We start from the raw sequence: 19,508 nt of genomic DNA on the forward strand, positions 1-19,508 counted from the left end.
AGTCTGACCAAGTTCAAAGGTCCATCAAAACGGATCTGACAGACCAAAGCCTCTCCTCTCTATGGTTGCAGAATGGTAAAAATTAGCATGCACTGACACAGGTGTAAAAAAACAACGTTGAAAACGGAATACTCAAAATCTGAAATTACTCAAAATCTAACCCTGGGGTGGCAAGTGTGGACAAGTCATGCACAGAGCCTGGTGAACTGTTTGCTCTCTTGTGTTTTCCCCCCACCCCCGCCCCCAAGGCACCCTGAATTATATGCAACCTCTTCTCAAAGTTCTGCATCACCTGCTCACAGGGGGGTACAGAGGCCCAGTTGTATTATTTGTTTATAGCTCAAGAGCCTAGCACAGAGCCCTCCCTTCTGTCCATCTGGTGCTACCTAGTTCTTTCCTCATTGACCCTGCTGTTTCCCTCTTGGGACCTCCAAAAGACCTCAGCTGCTGCAAAGAATTGACTACATGCCACCCAGAGTTTTTTAGCCTATATTTCAAACAATTCCTCACGGAAACTAAAGTTCCATGACACAAACACCTCTTTAGAAGAGCGGAATTGGAGATAGAAGTCCAGGTGGCCAATCCCAGTTTTGTTTCATGGTGGCTGGGGGTGGACACAGGGCTGAGGGCCTTCACTGGCCGGTGGGAGCAGGCCTTTGAGCAGGGTCTTTCAGGCCACTGGGACCAACTCCACTGGAGTACCACAGGTCATGTCCCTGATTAGGTGCATCATTTCCCTCACTTTGTTTCAAGAGAAGAGATGGGGGAGGCATAGCAGTTTTGTCAGGCAAACAGAACAGTCACAGCCTGAGGCTGTTCTGCAGTTCGTTGGGGAACCCTGGGCTTGTTGAAGAGGGAAAGAGGGTCCCTGCTGACAGTGATAATCCCCTCCTTGGAAGCCACAGATGGTGGAGCAGGGCTGTGACTTCCGGTGGGGAAGGAGTGATGCCCAAGAATCACAAGGCACCCCATACCCTGTTTCCCTGGTCACAGCAGCCCCACTGAACCTCCTACCCGAAGGTGTACAAACATGTACACATCACACATCTCATGCCATGTACACCACACATACATGCACGCTCCCCCACACATAACTGCCCAGCACCCCCTCTTCCCACTGCCCAGGCCTCCCTCGCCCCGGGAATCCCAACAAAACCTCCTGAAAGCTTCCTGTTAGCTCCCCTGGGGAACTCCCTGTGTGTCTCTCCTGTGTAGTAAAGTATTATTTTATCATGATCTGTTTATAGTTCTCCCATCAGACTGTGTGTTACTTGAGCACAAGAATGGTTTCTTTTTTCTTTTGTTTTTGTCTTATTTTGGTGGGGGCATTTAGAGCCCAGGGAACTAGGAGGCAGACGGTTTTTGGTGACCACAAGATCTGCCCTCACCTGTTACCTATGCCAATCCTGACCAACCAATGGGAGAAAGCTCCGCCTCTCAGTCTCTAGCCAATCAGCAGGTGAGGTGTGCACATGCTCGGTCTCAGCCTCGCTGCTCTTTCTGTGTGTAGCCAGGTTAGAAGGGCCTCAGTTAAGGGTCATGCAATAGGTTGGTCTTGACCCATCTAGTGTCCAGAACTCAACCAGGTAGGCACCGCCAGTGTGGTGGGCATGATTCCAGTCACTTCCTCCTCAAGTAAATCCCCATGGCCTAGGACAGTGGTCGGCAAACTCATTAGTCAACAGAGCCAAATATCAACAGTACAACGATTAAAATTTCTTTTGAGAGCCAAAATTTTTAAACTTAAACTTCTTCTAGTGCCACTTCTTCAAAATAGACTCGCTCAGGCCGTGGTATTTTGTGGAAGAGCCACACTCAAGGAGCCAAAGAGCCGCATGTGGCTCATGAGCCGCAGTTTGCTGACCTCGGGCCTAGGAGGACCACACAGAGCAGGGGCAGAATGGCATGCTCTATCCCACGTTTTTCAAACATCTCCCCCCATTTCACCTCCCTGCCAGCTCTCCTTAAATTTGCACTTTTCCCTCCAGCAAAGAATAATGAAAATGAATTTGCCAATTTCCTGAATGGGCATATTTTTGGCTGATTCAGACTCTTCTAGAGCTAGTATTAGTGGGAACTAAGTAAAACTGCAACAAAAAGAGGAACAAATGCCCTCTTATTCCCCAAGATGGAACTCCAAAGTACATTTTGAACATAAAAACCTATTTGAATGGTTTCTCTTGCCTTAAAACAAAACAAAACAAAAAAAACAATAAAAGCTATATAAACATTGCAGTGTCATTAAGAACAGCATGCTCCCATTTCTCAAGATTTTGCACTGCACAGCGTAGTGAAGGGAAGCAAGAGTACTTCGTGACTCCAGGATGTCAAGTTCTCAACAATCTGTGGCTCAATGTGTATCAATAAGAAAAAGAATAACAATGGGAGAAATTATAGATTGATTTTATTTCTCCCTTCTGTGCTGTGCCAGCACAGCCAAGGGTTCAGCAAGCCTGAGGGAGGGCGGTGAAGGATGTAGAAAAGACAGACAAGAGAATAAGCTGGGTCTAGGTGGATCTCCTGAGCCTGGCTAAGGCCACAGAGAAAGATCCAGACGGCAAGCTGATGCTTTATTTTACAGTCAGAGGTAAACTAGGTAGTGGTCACCATAGTTACAGTGTTCTTGTGAGTTTCACTGGTTTTGGCAGCACTTGCTGCACCTCCCATAGCCCATTAGCTACGCAGGAAGGATCTAGGGAGCATTGTAAGGTTGCTTAATTATGCTAAGAGGGCTGTGCCCTCTAAGCTGGGACTTGTTTGTGGCTTTGCCAACAGGTCAGTCCGAGGCTTAACCCTATAGCCACTCCCTAAACCCTTCTCCTTCACATGATCTCACAGCATCTCATAAAGATAAGAACAAGGCCTCAAGTTTGGTTCTCAAGTTCAACCTAAGTTTGGAAGTTAAGATGGAAACTGTAATGCTTATTTTTAGAAGGGAGGGGATGGAGAAAAAAAAAAAGAGAGTAAAGGGGGTGGAGAGATAAGGCAGACAAAGTAAGCAGCACCAGCGAATATTAAATCTGGAAGTGACCCCTGGGGACAACTTGTCCAGAGGTTCTCAAGCCTTTTATTTGTCTGTTTATCTACATATCCATCATCATCTTAAGTAGCAGGCCCCACGCCCCGCCTTTTTTCCCAGTGACATCTTAAGAAAAGCACAATATCCACTATCAATATAGAAAAGTGGTAAAGTGGTGCTTGGAGAGCCCCCATGCCTTGGCCTTCCTCCAATCCTCCTCTGCCCAAGCACTCCAGGCCTCTCAATACACCGCCTGCAAAGTAGAAACATAACCCAACTCCTTAATAAGCTGATGAGGACACTAAGGAACAGAAGGGAACTAAGGGGAATTAATTCACTGGAGAAGAATTGGAAGTATTCTCCAAGATGATATTGGAAAGAACTAACAAAGATGGACCTAGAAACTTGGAAATTAAGTAAAGTGGGGAAAGGGGATAGTGGAAGTGATGGTGAAACAGTTGACCATGGCATGACCACGGCATGACCTTGAGCACTGTCACTGTGTGGGTTGCGCAGCGCATGGTTCCAGAGGCTTGAGACCCTTCAGTTTCCCTATGTCCACTCCCTGCTCTTCACCTGCTGCTCTAATTATGGTGTCCCTCTTTTTTTTTTTTTCCTTAAAGAGGAATGCACCACCAACACTTCAACATCTTCAGTGTCTCAGGATCATTTTTGTTCATCAGTTTATTTTGTTTATTAGATTCCACATATAAGTGAGATCATGTGATACTTGTCTTTGTCTGGCTTATTTCACTTAGCATAATACTCTCTAGGTCCTTCCATGCTGTCTCAAGGAGTAAGAGATCCTTCTTCTTTATAGCTGCATAGTATTTCATGGTATAAATGTACCACAGCTTTTTATCCACTCATTTACTGATGGGTACTTAGGCTGTTTCCAGATCTTAGCTATTGTAGATAGTGCTGCTAGGAACATGGGGGTGCACATATTCTTTCTGATTGGTGTTTTGGGTTTCTTATGATATATTCCTAGAAGTGGGATCACTGGGTCAAATGGCATTTCTACATTTAATTTTTTGGGGAAACTCCACACTGTCTGCATTCCCATCATCAGTGTACTAGGGCTCCTTTTTCTCCACATCCTCGTCATCACTTATTGTTTGTTGAGTTATTGATAATAGCCATTTTGCCAGGTGTGAGGTGGTACTTCATTGTTTTAATTTGCATCTTTGATGATTAGTGACGCTGAGCATTTTTTCATATCTCTCTTGTACATTTGTATGTCCTCTTTGAAGAAGTGTCTATTCAGATCTTCTGCCCATTTTTCAGTTGGGTTGTCTGTCTTCCTTTTGTTGAGATATATGAGTGCTTTTTATATTTTTGAAATTAATCCCTTATCAGATGTATCATTGGCAAATATGTTCTCCCATGCAGTGGGTTCCTTTTCATTTTGATGCTGATTTCTTTTGCTGTGCAGAAGCTTTATAGTTTGGTATAGTCCCATTTAGTTATTTTTTCCCAGGAAATGATCAGTGAAAATTCTGCTCTGTGAGATGTCTGATATTTTGCTGCCTACATTTTCTTCTAGGGTTTTTATGATTTCACGAATTATATTTAAGTCTTTTATCTATTTTGAGAATAAACTGGTGGTATAATTTCATTTTTACATGTATCTGTCCAATTTTTCCAACACCATTTATTGAATAGACTGTCTTTACTCCATTGTATATTCTTGCCTCCTTTGTTAAATATAAATTGAGCATAATGGCTTGGGTCGATTTCTGGGTTTTCTGTTCTGTTCCACTGATCTATAAGCCTGTTCTTGTGCCAGTGCCAGGCTGTTTTGAGTACAGTGACTTTGTAGCCTAGCTTGATATTAGGTATTCTGATCCTTCCAACTTTGTTCTTTTTTTTCTCAAGATTGCTGGGACTATTTGGAGTCTTTTTTGGTTCCATATAAATTTTTGTAGTATTTGTTCTAGATCTGTGAAATATACCATTGGTATTTTGATAGGGATTGCATTGAATCTATATATTGCTTTAGGTAGTGTGGATATTTTAATTATGTTAATTCTACCAATCCATGAACATGGTATATTCTTCAATTTGTTTACATCTTCTATATATTTTTTCAACATTCTGTAGTTTTCTAAATACTGTTTTTTTACCTCCTTGGTTAAGTTTATTCCTAAATATCTTAAATTTTTTGTTACAATAGTAAATGGGATTTTTTTTTTTTAGTTCCTATTTCTGAGAGTTCATTATTAGTGTATAAAAATGCCATTAATTTATGGGTGCTAATTTTGTATCCTGCTACATTGCTGAATTCGTTTATTAAATCTAATAGTTTTTTGGTGGAATCTTTAGGGTTTTCTGTGTATAAAATCATGTCACTGGCAAATATTGATAATTTTACATCCTCCTTTCCAATTTGGATGTCTTTTATTTTTTCTTCTTGTTTGATCTCTGTACCTCCAGTACTATCTATAATAATAAAAGCATAATATGCTAATTAGACTGGACAGCTGAATGACCTTCCAGACGTCCTTCTGGACAAAGCTGGGGCTGCAATGGCTGAGGCAAGATGCCATGGTGGCGAGGGCTGAGCCCTTTGCACGAATTTCATGCATCAGGCCTCTAGTGTTGAATAAAAGTAGGGAAAGCGAATAACCCTGCCTTGTTCCTGATCTTAAGGGAAATGCTTTTAGTTTTTGCCCATTGAGTATGATGTTAGCTTTCTGTTCTTTATAAATGGCCTTTATTATGTTCAATATGATCCCTCTATTCCCACTTGGCTGAGAAATGGTTTTATCAGAAATGGTTGTTAGGCCCTAGCTGGTTTGGCTGAGTGGATAGAGTGCTGGCCTGTGAACTGAAAGGTCCCAGGTTCGATTCAAGTCAAGGGCACATGCCTGGGATGCAGGCTTGATCCCCAGTAGGGGGTGTGCAGGAGGCAGTCAATCAATGATTCTCTCTCATCACTGATGTTTCTATCTCTCTCTTCCTTTCCCTTCATCACTGAAATCAGTAAAAATATATTTAAAAATAATGGTTGTTGGATTTTGTTGAATGCTATTTCTGCATCTATTGATATGATCGTGTGATTCTTGTCTTTCGATTTGTTTATGTGATGTGTCACATTTATTGATTTGTGAATATTGTACCAGTCTTACATCTCTGGTCATGATTTATGATCTTTTTAATATATTGCTGGCTCCAATTTGCTAATATTTTGTTGAGGGTTTTATCATTTAGTTCATCATTTAGTAATTCTCTTTCTTTGGTAGTGTCTTTATCTGGTTTTAGAATTAGGATAATGCTGGCTTTCAAAAAAAAAGCTTACAAGTGTTCCTTCCTCTTGGATATTTTGGAATAGTTTGGGGAGTATAGGTGTTAGTTCTTCTTTGAATGTTTTGTAAAACTCCCCTGTGAAGTTGTCTGGACTCAGACTTTTATTTGTTGAGAGTTTTTTGATTACTGCTTCTATTTCACCAATTGTTATTGGCCCATTCAGGTTTTTTTATTTTTCCTGATGCAGTTTTGGAAGATTGCATTTTTCTAGGAATTTGTCTATTTCATCCACATAGTCCAGCTTGTTGGCATATAGTTGTCCACAGTATTTTCTTACAATTCTTTGCATTTCTGTGGTGTCAGTGGTTACTTCTCCGCTTTCATTTCTGATTTTATTTATCTGGGTCCTCTCTCTTTGTTTCTTGATGAGTCTGGCTAATGGTTCACCAATTTTGTTTAACCTTTCAAAGAACCAGCTCTTGGTTTCACTGATTTTATATACTGTTTTTTTAGTCTCTATGTCATTTATTTCTACTCTAATCTTTATTACTAGAGGCCCAGTGCATGAAATTCATGCACTTGTAGGGGAGAGGGGTCCCTCAGCCCAGCCTGCTCCCTCTTGCTGCTGCGGAGGCAGGAGAGGCTCCTGCCACTGCCATTGTGCTTGCCAGCCATGAGCCTGGCTTCTGGCTGAGCAGCGCTCCCCCTGGGTTAAGCGTCTGCCCCCTGGTGGTCAGTGTGTGTTATAGCGACTGGCTGTTCCACTGTCGGGCCAAAACTGGCTCTCCGACATCCCTCGAGGAGTCCCAGATTGTGAGAGGGCGCAGGCTAGGCCGAGGGACAAGACCAGTGCATGATTGGGGTTGGGGAGGGATGTGGAAGGTTGGCCAGCCAGGAAGGGACCACAGGAGGGCTCCAGGGCATGTCCAACCCATCTAGCTCAGTCCCGATTGGCCGGAACCCAGCAGCAAGCTAACCTACCGGTCAGAGCATCTGCCCCCTGATGGTATTGCATGTCATAGCAACTGGTTGACCAGTCAACTATCTGCCCCCTGGTGGTCAGTGCACATCATAGCAAGCAGTTGAGTGTCCTTAGCATATCATTAGCATATTACGCTTTGATTGGTTGAACGGCCAACTGGACAACCGGACACTTAGCATATTAGGCTTTTGTTATATGGGATTTCCTTCATTCTACTTACTCTGGGCTTTTTTCTTTCTAGTCCTTTAAGTTGTAGGGTTAAATAGCTTGTTGTTAATTTTTCTTGTTGTTGTTTTTTTTTTTTTTTGAGGTAGGCCTGTAGTTCTATAAACTTCCCTCTCAGGACTGCTTTTCTATGTCCCAGAGATTTGGGGGTTTTGTGTGTTCATTTTCATTTGTTTTCAGGAAGTTTTTTATTTCTTTCTTCATCTTGTTGATAATCTCCTTGTTATTTAATAACATGCTATTTAGCATATAGTGACCTTTGTTTTATCTTGTGATGGAGTTCATTTTGAAGACTATTTTGTCAAATATGAGTATTGCTACTCTGGCTATTTTTTCTTTTAAATTTTTAAAAATATATTTTATTGATTTTTTACAGAGAGGAAGGGAGAGGGAGAGTTAGAAACATCAATAAGAGAGAAACATCAATCAGCTGCCTCCTGCACACCCACTACTGGGGATGTGCCCGCAACCAAAGTATAAGCCCTTGACTGGAATCGAACCTGGGACCCTTGAGTCCGCAGGCTGATGCTCTATCCACTGAGCCAAACTGGTTAGGGTTCTTTTAAACTTTTATGGAAATTTTTTTTTCCATCCCTGCACTCTCATTCTTTGTGTGTCTTTTGTTCTAAGGTGGGTCTCTGGTAGACAGCATATAGTTGGGTCATGCTTTTGTAGCCATTCAATTATCCTGTCTTTTGATTGGAGCATTTAATCCATTTACATTTAAGTTTATTATTGAGAGGAACTTATTTGTTGTCATTTTTAATTCTGTATGCCTAGATGTCTCTGTCTGTTTCTTCTTCTCATTAAAGCAGTATCTTGAGCACTTCTTGTAATACTGGCTTGGGGGTGATGTACTCCTTTAGGCTTTATTTATTTATTTATTTATTTATTTATTGTCTGGGAAGCTCTTTATTTGACTGTCTATTCTGAATGAAAGCCTTGCTAGATATAGTAATCTTGGTTTCAGATCCTTGCTTTCCATTATCTTGAGTACTTCATGCCATTTCCTTCTGGCCTGTAGAGTTTCTGATGAGTAATCGGGTGTCAGCCTTATGGAAGCTTCTTTGTAGATAACATTTTGCTTTTCTCTTGCTGCCTTTAAGATTCTCTTTTTGTCTTTAATTTTTGGCATTTTAATTATGATGTGTCTGGGTGTGGTCCTGTTTTGGTTCTTCTTGCTTGTGCTCCTGAACTTGTGTGGCTTTTTCCTTTACCAGGTTAGGGAAGTTTTCTGCCATTATTTCTTCAAACATGTTCTCTAACCTTTTCTCCCTTTCTGACTCTTCTGGAACACCTGCTAGTCAAATACTGTTACATTTCACATTGTCCCACAGCTCTCTCTCTCTCTCTTTTTTTTTATATATTTTATTGATTTTTTTACAGAGAGGAAGGGAAAGGAAGAGAGAGTTAGAAACATCGATGAGAGAGAAACATCAATCAGCTGCCTCTTGCACGCCCCCTACTGGGGATGTGCCCGCAACCAATGTACATGCCCTTGACCGGAATCGAACCCAGGACCCTTCAGTCCACAGGCCGATGCTCTATCCACTGAGCCACACCGGTCAGGGCTCCCACAGCTCTCTTAAGCTGTCCTTCTGTTTGTAAATTGTTTTTCTTTTTGGTTCTCTGATTGAGTGATTTTTTTCAATCCTGTCTTCTAATTCACTGATTTGATCCTCAGCTTTCCTATTCTGCGGTGTATTCCGTTCAATGTGCTCATTATTTGTACTATGTCATTCTTTATTGCTGTTTTCATAGTTACTATATCTTTTTTCATGCTGTTGAGCATCTTTACCATCATTATTCTGAACTCTATATCATCTAAATTTCTTATCTCTATTTCATTTATCTCTTTTTCTGGAGAATTCTCTTGTTCTTTCATTCGGGGGTTGTTTCTTTGTCTCTTCATTTTGGCTGCCTGTTTGAGTTTGTGACTATGTATTAGGTAGATCTGCTACACCTCTCAATCTCTAGTGCAGGACAGTGTCAAATGCTGTTTCTGTCTAATTAGATCAGGCAAAGACTCAAAGCCTCCAGAGACCTCCTCTGACTACACACTGATACGATTCTGTCTTCAATTGCCCTTAGACAATTGTCCACATGTGTGACACGAGTTTTGTTTTGTTTTTGTTTTTTCAACAGGGTGGGGCAATTGCTTCTGCCTGGAACCTAATTGTTATTCTCAATCTCTTACTGGGCCTCAGAAACTCCACACCATATGGCAAGATGTTTTCCAATAGGATGGGTCAACTTTCTTCCCCCCAGGCAAAGCTGCTTGTCTATCAAATGTCTGCATGAGAAAGATGACCTCCATAGCATGAAGGAATGACTCAGTACAGGAAACCAGGGAGTCTGCCTTCTGAACTCTAACCTCAGAGCCCCAGATTCTGGTTTCTGCTCGCACAGATCCAGTCCACTCTGCCCTCACTCTGCCAGAGCACAAGGTGGGTGGCTTCACTGGGAATTTTGTGCATTGGCCCTTTAAGAGGGTGCCTAAATTTCCAGCCCTCTCTCCCTGTCAGACATCAACCCTGCTACTTTTCAGAGATGTTATGTTGGTACCCTTCTCAGTTCTGGTGCTCTCTGCTGGGGGCCCAGCTTGGGGATTAGACCCCAGAGTTCCCCAGTGACAACTTGCCATAGCTGAGATATCTCTGTGGAACTTCATTTGCTGTCTTTGGGAGCCTGGCCTGCCATTTTGCACCTCTGCCCCTCTATGGTCTCTATGCAGTCTCCACTTTTCGTCCTCAGTTATCAGGGTTCTCTCCAGCCAGTCTTCTGTGATTATTCCGAGTCTAGGTGATTTTGATAATACATTTATTAAAGCTGGGGATAGTGAAACATGGAAGGGTTTAGGGTAGAAGAAGCAACAGGAGACTAGATGGGGTGGCATTGACTCCCTAGAAACATTATAGGAAAGAAGTGAGCCAAGTGGGTCTGCTGTCAGTTCCTGGGAGAGTCAGAAAAAAAGGGAGCCTTGGAGGTAGGTTCAGGGGGTTAGACCAGGAGGAGCTGCCACTGCCCATTGTGGGAACCCTTGGGGTTTAGGAGATGCATGCCTGTGGGGGAAGGGAAAAACTGGGATCTTTGTTTTGAGGATTTTAAAGGCTGGGAGTTTAGGAGAAGTCTTAGGGGAGGATCTCAATAGAATATCCATCGGCTTTCCCAGGTGTATCCTTTCAGGGTCGTGGTCTCTACTGATTGGCTGGCACCAGAGCAAGGGGTCATTAGTCATTGCAGTTGGTCCTAGAGTCACCTGCCTGGTTTTGCTGCTTTTCTGGGCCTGGAGCTGAAATACAACTGAGGCCTAGAGGTTATCTCTAGGGAGGAAATGTCAGGCATGACCAGTGATATGCCAGAGGAGGAAAGGCCATGCTTGGGGGCCAGGTCTGGTGCCAGTTTTGACCATTGCTATTGCCCCCTGGCGACTGTCTGTATCTGGCTGTGAATTGCTGGACCAGTTTGTTTAGCTATCTGTCACAGTTCCCAATTCCACTTGCCAAGGAATTCTCCTAACTTCTCACTATCCTTCCTCAGATTCAATTCTCAGTCCTGTACTCAGCCAGAGCACCGGCCTGGGTCTCAGGATTCACATGGTCATCCTGGAGGTCCTGGGGGAACGGTGTGCCTCCAGTTTGGATGCCAGCAACAGGCAGTCTGGCACCCAAGAGTGGCCCTACTCTCTGTCACAGCCAGGCCTCGGGAGGCCTTTTATTGCTTCTCAAACATCAACCAGGCTATAGGCTGGAGCTGGGGGCCAGATGAGCAGCCCACATGGTTGTCAGGCAGGGATGAAAAGAGTCTGGGCATGGCCACGTGGAACCTGGTCCTGGTCCCAGCTCTGTACCTCATGCTAAAAATCAGCACAATGGCTCCCACATATTGGGCACCTATTGTGCCCCTGACATGTCACATCCATTTTCCCCGTTCTTCATAACATGCAGAACCTAAGGCTCTCAGAGTAATGACCTCTCCATGGCTAAAGAGAAAAACTAGGATTCAAGGAGTGTGGGGCTAGGATTCTAAGGGCGAAGCTCATGTTGCCCGGAGAGGAGTCTCTGTTTCCCATGTGCCACAAACACTGCATGAGCCGCTGGGGCTGGAAAGGGACCAGTTCCGGAGGAAAGTCAGGGAGCAGGCTGCAGCTTGGCCTCATGCTCTGGACATGTCTCTCTCAGGATGCGAAGTTCTCCTTTTCTTTTGAGTCAGTGAAGACGCTCAAGGGCCTCCGGGAGCTCCAGGAGCCCAGCACTGGGAACCGAAGGCAGTATGATGAAGCCGAAGGCAGTCTGAAGGCAGTTTGTGGTTCCTGCCCTCTATAGCTCTACTGCAAGGAGCCCAACTCCAACAAGATCCTCTGGAGGCTGGGTGAGTAGCCGCCTCTCTGATGGGTGGGGCTTGGGAATTCCCTGACTGGTGACACTTGAGGGAGAGAAGTGCTCTGATTGGTGGGATTCAGAGGCAGGGCTCTACTCTGATTGGTGAGACTAGGGGACTCTGCTCTGATTGGTGGGTCATATGAAGCCCTCTGCTGTAATTAGTTCTTAGTTGTAATTGGCAAGACTTGCTTTAGGAAGGTCTGAACTCTGATTGATGCAGAGATAGCACTGTGTCACGGTTCATCAGTCTTAGCTTTAGTTCATTTCTGGGTAGAAACTCTGCTCTGATTGGCTAGTTTGAGTGGTACCTGTGTCCTGGTTTGAGTCCAACTGGTCATAGAGGACCGGCCTGGGTTTCTCCTGGGAGCTGGGTGGCAGATGTCCCAGCTCTGGTTCAAGGGAGTGTGTGGCTTTGGGGAAGAGAAGCTGGTGCTCAAGGGGCCACATCTCTCCTGTCCAGAGGCCATCGCTGAGGACCCCAGCTTATGTGAGATCTGTGCCTACCCTGCCTGTACTGGATGGTAGGACAGCAGGGGCTCGCTGTTTTCTGTCCCTCTCCCAGCAAAATGCTCCCACTCCTGGCAGTTTAATCTACCCTGCCCCCAATGGAGGACTGAGGAGAGAGCAGCTTGGGGAGACCCAGCCCCTGACCCTATCAGAGCTGCCAGCTTCTGGCTGCTTCTCCAACCTGCCTCTAATAAACCAGATTCCAGAGTACTCCTGGTATTGATTTCATTCATTCTCATCTCTCAGTCTACACATCATCCAGCATCATGAATGCCTACCAGCCCTTGCAAGTTCAGGGCCTTGTCTACTAAATGCAAGGACCCCAGTCTCCCTGCACCCAGGGACCTGACTCTCCAGACCATCGGTGGAGGAGGTGGAACATCTGCTCTTCTTTCACGTGTCCTGGAGTCACCAAAGTCACTAAGCCACATATGAGCACAGGGTCACAGGGGTCTATGACACTGGCCTCGAGCTCTAGAGTACTCAAGGTGCCTCAGGATCTGGTTCCCACTGACCACTTCAGCATTGCTTCTTGCCATCCCCTCCACTCCCCGATCCACATCCCAAGTAACAGCTCTCAGCATTTCCTCTGCCCCTCTCACCTCTGCATGGCTCCTCTCCCCACACCTCTGGCTAGGTCCACTCTCCACTCAGGCACCAGGGCCTCTCCTCAAGAACCTTTCCCATCCTCCCAGGAAGGGTCTTCACGCTCCCACTCTGTCCTTGGGGCTCCCTGGGCACCTTGATCACTCACACCCCTTGCACGGTTCTGGCCACGCTGAAATATAATGGCTTCTATGCCTGGGGAAGTCTCTCTGCCCCCCAGAGTGGGTGAGGCCCAACACATGGATGATTGCATGAGAATGTAACAGAACAGGGGAAAGCAAGAGGAAGTCGGTTCCAGTCCCAGGTCTTCCATGTGCTGTGTGATGTTAAGAAAGTAGCTTTTCCTCTCTGTGTATTCGATAACATGGATAAGGTGGCCCAGGAAGCACATGGGCTGAGTTTGAGCTTGAGTGTGTCATTTATAAGTCGTGCTTCCCTCTCTGAGACTCGGTTACCTCAACCACAAATAGGGATGATAACAGATCCTGCCTTCCAGGGTTGCAGGGGCATTTGATGAGCCATTTAATGTTCCCACTCTGGAGCCTGCTCTCTGGGTGCGAGCCCTGGCTCTGCCTGTTACCAGCTACGAGACTGTGGGCAGGTCACTTAGCCTGTTTCCTCAGTTTCTACTGTAAACTGGATAATGAAATGGGAAGAGAAAGGAGAGATTCCACTTTTTAGAACTTTAAGAAATGAGTTGTTTGAAAGCCTTTATTTTTACCCCTAAATAAAATGTGGTTGCGTGAAGATTAAATGAAGTGATACAGGAAAAGCTGTTCAAGCTCTATCAGCCAGGCCCATAGTGAGAACTTTGTCGATGCTGCTATTATTATTGTTGCTGTTATTATTTCTATGTGGATGGCTCAGCCTTGTGCCTGGCACATAGAAGATGCTTGGTCAGTGGCAGTTTCCTTCACTGCCTCCTCCCAGGCAGGTGGGAAGCCAGAATAGCTGAAGGGACTGGTAGAGAAGAGGCCACATGGCTCATGAGCTTGGTTTGGACTTGAGAGGTGGTACTGGGGAGCCACAGAAGAGTAAGGTGGTGGGTATGAAAAGCAGGGCAAGGAGGAAGCTCTGGCTTGGTCTGAGGTAGTGTGCTAAATGCCCACCTTGAATGATGGTAGGGATAAGAGTGGCCCAGAGGAACACAGGAGGCATTGCTAGGGCCCCAGCCAATCTGGCCTGCGGGGGAGGAAGAGAAAAGCTCTGGAGCTCTGGGGTTTGCAGCCTGGCAGACTGGGAGACTGCAGGACTCAGGAGCACAAGTGGAGAGTCAGAAGGAGTAGCTGGTCTGGGGGAATTCATTCAGGCTTTGCGGGGGCTGGAATTGAGTTCAGAGAGCCCAGCCCCTTTGTACCTGGCTTTCCTCATCTCTACTCCCTCAGGCAGAGGCTGGGGAAGACCCCATGCTGTGGAAAGGCCCTGCTCCAGGCAATTCCCAGCACAGCTCTGGCCTTGAGTTAAGGCACTGAAGGCCACTTTAAGGGAGAATGCAGTGGCACAGGATCTGGGGGCCCCATGTCCCCGTGTCACAGGGAGACACAGCATGGTATTTCAGAGCACGGATTCTGGCCCAGACTTTGTGGGAAGAATCCTGCTTTACCACTTTGCTGAGCCTGGACTGGTCATCTCTACCTGAGTGTCCTTCTTCATAGAGTGGAGAATCTAATCATAATAGTACCTGTTGTGAGGCTTTAGTGAATTAATATGTGCAAAGGGTTTAGAATAGTGCCTACAGTGTAGCAAATGCTCAATAAACAATGGCTATTGTTATTAATATTCTCCAGGGCCAAACGACGGAAAGAGGAAGGAAATATCTTCCATCTGGAACTGGTGAAAGCTAGGGGCCCATCTTCTCAGGTCAGCCTGACGATGGGCATGGGAGGGGGCACCACGTGATCCTTCCCTGTATCCACTCCTGTCCCAGCTAAGAAAGGAAACTCCCCTCTCCTCCTTCCCTCACCCCCATCAGGAGCGCAGAGCTCTGGCCATGTAGCTAGGCCAGGCCTTGAGCTCAGCTTGGGGTACGTGGGTCTGAGTGCTCTGTGGACCTTCGGCACCTTCTTTCCCACCCTGAGCTCACTCCCTTCTATACCAAACAGGGTGTAGTGAACTGACTCCTTGGGTATTGGAAACCTGGGGAACTCCTAACTCTAGTCCACACTTTGTCCTCAACCCACCCAACTCCCAAGAAGCTCTTCCCATGGCTCCTGGGGATGAAAAAATGGAAGCTGACTCCACTTGTGAGTGGAGAATCTTTATTCAGTGGCAGGGCTGCCTAAGGGGCCAAACTCTTCTCCACCTGCTAGTCACACTGCTCTGTGCCAAAGCCAGCGGATTTGGCCCTGGGAGGGTGGCAGTGACCGGGGTGGCCTGGACATCGCCAGAGCTTGGTTAGGGGCTGTGAAGGCAGTGGTTTGGAGGGGCAAGGTGCCCAGGGTTGGCTCAGGATATCCAGGGCCATCTCAGAGTCAGCAGGTACAGGCAACATTCACACACAGCTCACAGTTGTTGGTAGTGATGGTCTCTGGGCAGGGGGAGAAAATCGGTCAGCTGAACGTGAATCTGAAACATCTGTGGTCCAGGGAGCTGATGGCCAGGTACCTAGAGAAGGCCTGCTTAGAGGGCCAGCATCTTTCTCACAGATGAAGAGCATGGCATTTTAGAAATGGAGTGAGCATCTTGGCTTAAGTCCCAGGCCCTTTCCTTCCTCACAGAGCCTGGGTAGGTCACTTAAACTCTGTGCCTGGGTTTCATGTCTCCTGAATGGACAGTAACAGCAATAACAGCCTGACAGGATGGTTGTGAGGAGAGGATGCAGGCACAGGACTGCTAAGGACCTGGCACTGAGTAGCTGCTCAGTAAATGGTAGCTAGTCACTATATGCTCCTGGCCAGCTCTGCTTCATCCTTTTCCTTTCATCTTAGATGTCACCTCTTAGAAGCTTTTCAGACTCTTCATGCCACCCCAGACGTGACTCACCTCTCCTCGTGTCCCGCCGTGCTCCCCCTCATCACTGCATAGCAGTCAGTGCTCACGGGTCTCTTTCCCTGGGCCCTTCCCTCCGATCTGGGAAGTCTTTGATGTAGGATGACCAACTGGTCCAGGTTGTTGGGAATTGAGGAGCTTCCTCATGCCCGGCTTTTGGTGCCCAAACTGGAGAGGAGAGGTTGCGTATCTTGGATTGCCCTGTCCTTAGCCACTGGGTACTTAATAGAAACAACATGAGGTGGAGGAACCTGAACCTGACCTGGGGTGTGGGAAGGAAGGAATAAGGGCAGGAACTTCCACAGGGATGGGGACACTCACTCAAGGCTATGAAGATGCTGGTGGCCTCCCTGGAGGCGCAGATGGGCGGGAGGTCCAGTGGCAGGGCCAGGTGTTAGCATGGGATGGGCAGGAGGCTCTGGGCCTGCAGGCGGGGGCTGAGCACCCACTGCCTCTCCTGGTCTCTCATTTCTTCATGGATTCCAGCTGGACCTGGAAGCCCTCGTACTGCGGGGAGGCGGGGAGAAGATGGGAGGGCATCAAAACCTAGACTGGCAGACCAGGGCTCATCAGACTCTGCAAGCCTTTCCGGTTCTCAGGGAAAGTGCAAGGTGGTATCTGACACTTCACACCCCGGTGCCGCAGGCCCCAGTCACTGCTAGATGAGGCCACAGTGAGGCCACTGTGGTTCAAGACATGGGCTTTGGACCCCCGTTCAAATCTCAGCTCTTCCTGACCAGGTGCCTGTCTCTTCCCCACTCTGAGCCTCATCTGACAAATGGAGGTAATCATGTCCCCTCTTCCCTGGTGCCTGGTATCCAGGGCACACTCCGTAGCTGGGTGACCTCCCCTGAACAGACATGCCAAAATGATGGCAACCCCAAGCTGGCCAGCTGTAAGGCCAGGCTGCCTGGGGAGGTGGAGGCTCTCTCTGCAGGACCTCCTTTATTCTTCTCATGGAGGCCCTACCCACTAGGAGTGGGAGGCACAGACTTCCGAGAGGCCAGCAGCAAACTGTCTCACACAGACAGACCTGCTTCTGCTACTCCTTCCAGCATCACAGGCATCCCGGAAGGAGACCTGGCCCCCTGCCATCTGCTCTCTGGGCTTTTCCTATGCTGGGCCCTCAGTCTGGAGCAGTCTGTGTTCTCTGTGCCTCCTGTTCATCCTGCAATGTCAGCTCAAGTTACCTGACAGGGAAACATTTTCTGGTGCTTACTCCCCTGCACCCATTCGCGGGTGAACATGGAGAGCTGTGGGAGCATATGGGGTCTCCCCTCTGCCTTCAGGGTGTCTCAAGGACAAGCTCCACTCTTGTTCCACTCTAACCTCTAACCAGGATGGACCAGCCTTCAAGGAGAGTTGTGCTGAATAACAGCAGTTTATTATCATTGCTATTGTCATCATCACCATAACCATAGGTATGCCGGCCGCCCACACCCCCAGCTGTCCTAGTCCCTGGGCTGTGAATGTGTGTTGGGCTGAATCCTAGGCCCTGTGCGCCCTGTACCTCATGAATTCCCAGCATCCTCTCTCCTTCCCAACCTCCCACCATGGGAACCTTTAGTCAAAGGCCATTCTGGCTGGAAGGACTCACCCGGATGTATTCAGACTGTGTACTCTGCAGGAGCCCCAGGAGGGCCATAGCCACTCCAGACAGAAGCCTTGACATAGTCCTGCCACCCATCTTGCTCCCTCTGTATCCCACCATAGCCATACACTCATCTGCTACCTGCTTCTCTGGTTAGCAGCTTTTATAAGCCATGCGCCCTGGTCACTCATTACCTGGGCAGCTGGGGTGGGGCTAACACCTGGCTGACTTTGTGACAAGCCTGGAGTCCATTCTCAGAAGGGGAGCAAAGGCAACGAGGCCCAGGGCACGCGTGTCAAGGGCCTGCTATGTGTGGGCTCTGTGGGTGAGCCTTGGACCACACCACTTTCCTCTGCTCCTCCAGATACCTAAGCGAGTAAGATGATAGGGAGACCATTTCACAAACAGGGAAGGTGAGGTTCCAGAGTTAAAGTGACTTGCCTCAGGTCACGGGACTAGTCAATGGCAGAGTGGAGACTCAGGTATCTTTGACCCAGGTCAGCCCATGGTTCTCTGGGCACAAGATGCAGACAGGCTGGCCCAGGGAAGGTGGGCAGATACAGAACTCTTTGTGCCCCTAGACCTACATTTCTTCCACCTCCTCTTCCCAGCTCTATTTAAAGACCATCCTTCTGATTAGTCTGGGCCCAGGTCTTCAAACTGCCTCTGCCTGCATCTCCCAGGGGGGCCTCGATGTCCTCAGGCCACGATTGACTCATCTCACCTGCCTATGTCTTTCAGAAGCCAATAGCCTCCCCCAGCCTGGAGGAAAGAGCCTGGTCTTGGAGATAGATTGACCCTGGTTCAGAGCCTACAGCTGTATGATCATGGACAAGTCACATCAACTCTGACTGAGCCTCACTTTCCTCTTCCATCAAATGGGTGGAATGATGAAACCCACTACATGAGGTTGCTAAGAGAGTGATGGGGCCCATTTGAGCTCACCCTCTTCTCAAGGTAATACATGCCACAGCAGGGCCCTTAAGCTCAAAGTTGTTTTCTAGGCAATGCAGAACCCACGCCTCTATGGTTGAAGGTTGGGTCAGGGACAAGAGAGTAAAGTCCACAGGGGTTATCACCAGTGCCTGCTCAGGCAGCTGTAAATGGTGCCCCTCCCAGGCCTCAGTTCTGCTGGGCACTGACCCTGGTATATAGTAGCAGCCATGCATAATGGGGAAGGCTCATTCTCCAACCTGTGCCTAGCATCTCATCGTGCTTCCTCAGACCAACTCTACTGCACAGGCCTAATTTCATCTCATGTTTTCACGGATGCATTCCACCTGCCTGCAACTCATTTCCTTTCTTATCTTGTGGTGAAATGGGAAAAGCAGAGTTAACTTGATATTTCCTATGTCTTGCTTTGAATCCAGGCTTCAGCCTTTACTCTTTGGAGGCTGAAAAAATTAATGGACTCTTCCATGCTTTCTCATCTGTGGACTGAAAATAGTCATCAGGAACAACATCTCTCATTTCTTGAACCTGCATTGTGTGCTAGGCACAGTGCTATTTTATGGGCATAATCTTGTTCAGTTCTATAGGATGGGTGTAATGGTTGTCTCCATTTCACAGATGAGTAACCCAAGGCCCACCAAGCACCATGTTAATGTCATGCTAACCTAAACATAAAAGTCCTTTCAAAGTGAGAGGCAATAAGCATTTATTTGAGATCAAAGAATTTTTATTTGGGAAGCATTGATTCAGGAAGAAGCTCAAATAATGTTCTGACGAGGAGACAAAGGCAAGGAGTATGATGAGAAAAGGAAGGTGAATGATTGTATCAGTAGGAGGAAGGCATTTCTATCAATGCAGATAACATAAGATAGTGATATGCCAAGTAGGAGTGAGGTTCATTAAGTGGGCATTAAATACAAATTCCCCACAGCATGCATGGGATTGAGGTCCAAGGCGCAGCTGCCAATTATGTTTTTAAATTTGCAGTTGGGGATCATTGTGAAACTT

General features: G+C 46.9%; 1 pseudogene; it reads right to left on the minus strand.

Annotated features, from left to right (window-relative positions):
- Window positions 1-15,441: 15,441 nt before the first annotated feature.
- LOC103302404 (guanylate cyclase activator 2B-like) lies at window positions 15,442-17,645 on the minus strand (annotated as a pseudogene).
- Between the last annotated feature and the right edge of the window lie 1,863 nt (window positions 17,646-19,508).

The sequence above is a fragment of the Eptesicus fuscus genome, chromosome 7 (genome assembly GCF_027574615.1).
Source record: "Eptesicus fuscus isolate TK198812 chromosome 7, DD_ASM_mEF_20220401, whole genome shotgun sequence".
Taxonomy (NCBI): Eukaryota; Metazoa; Chordata; class Mammalia; order Chiroptera; family Vespertilionidae; genus Eptesicus; species Eptesicus fuscus.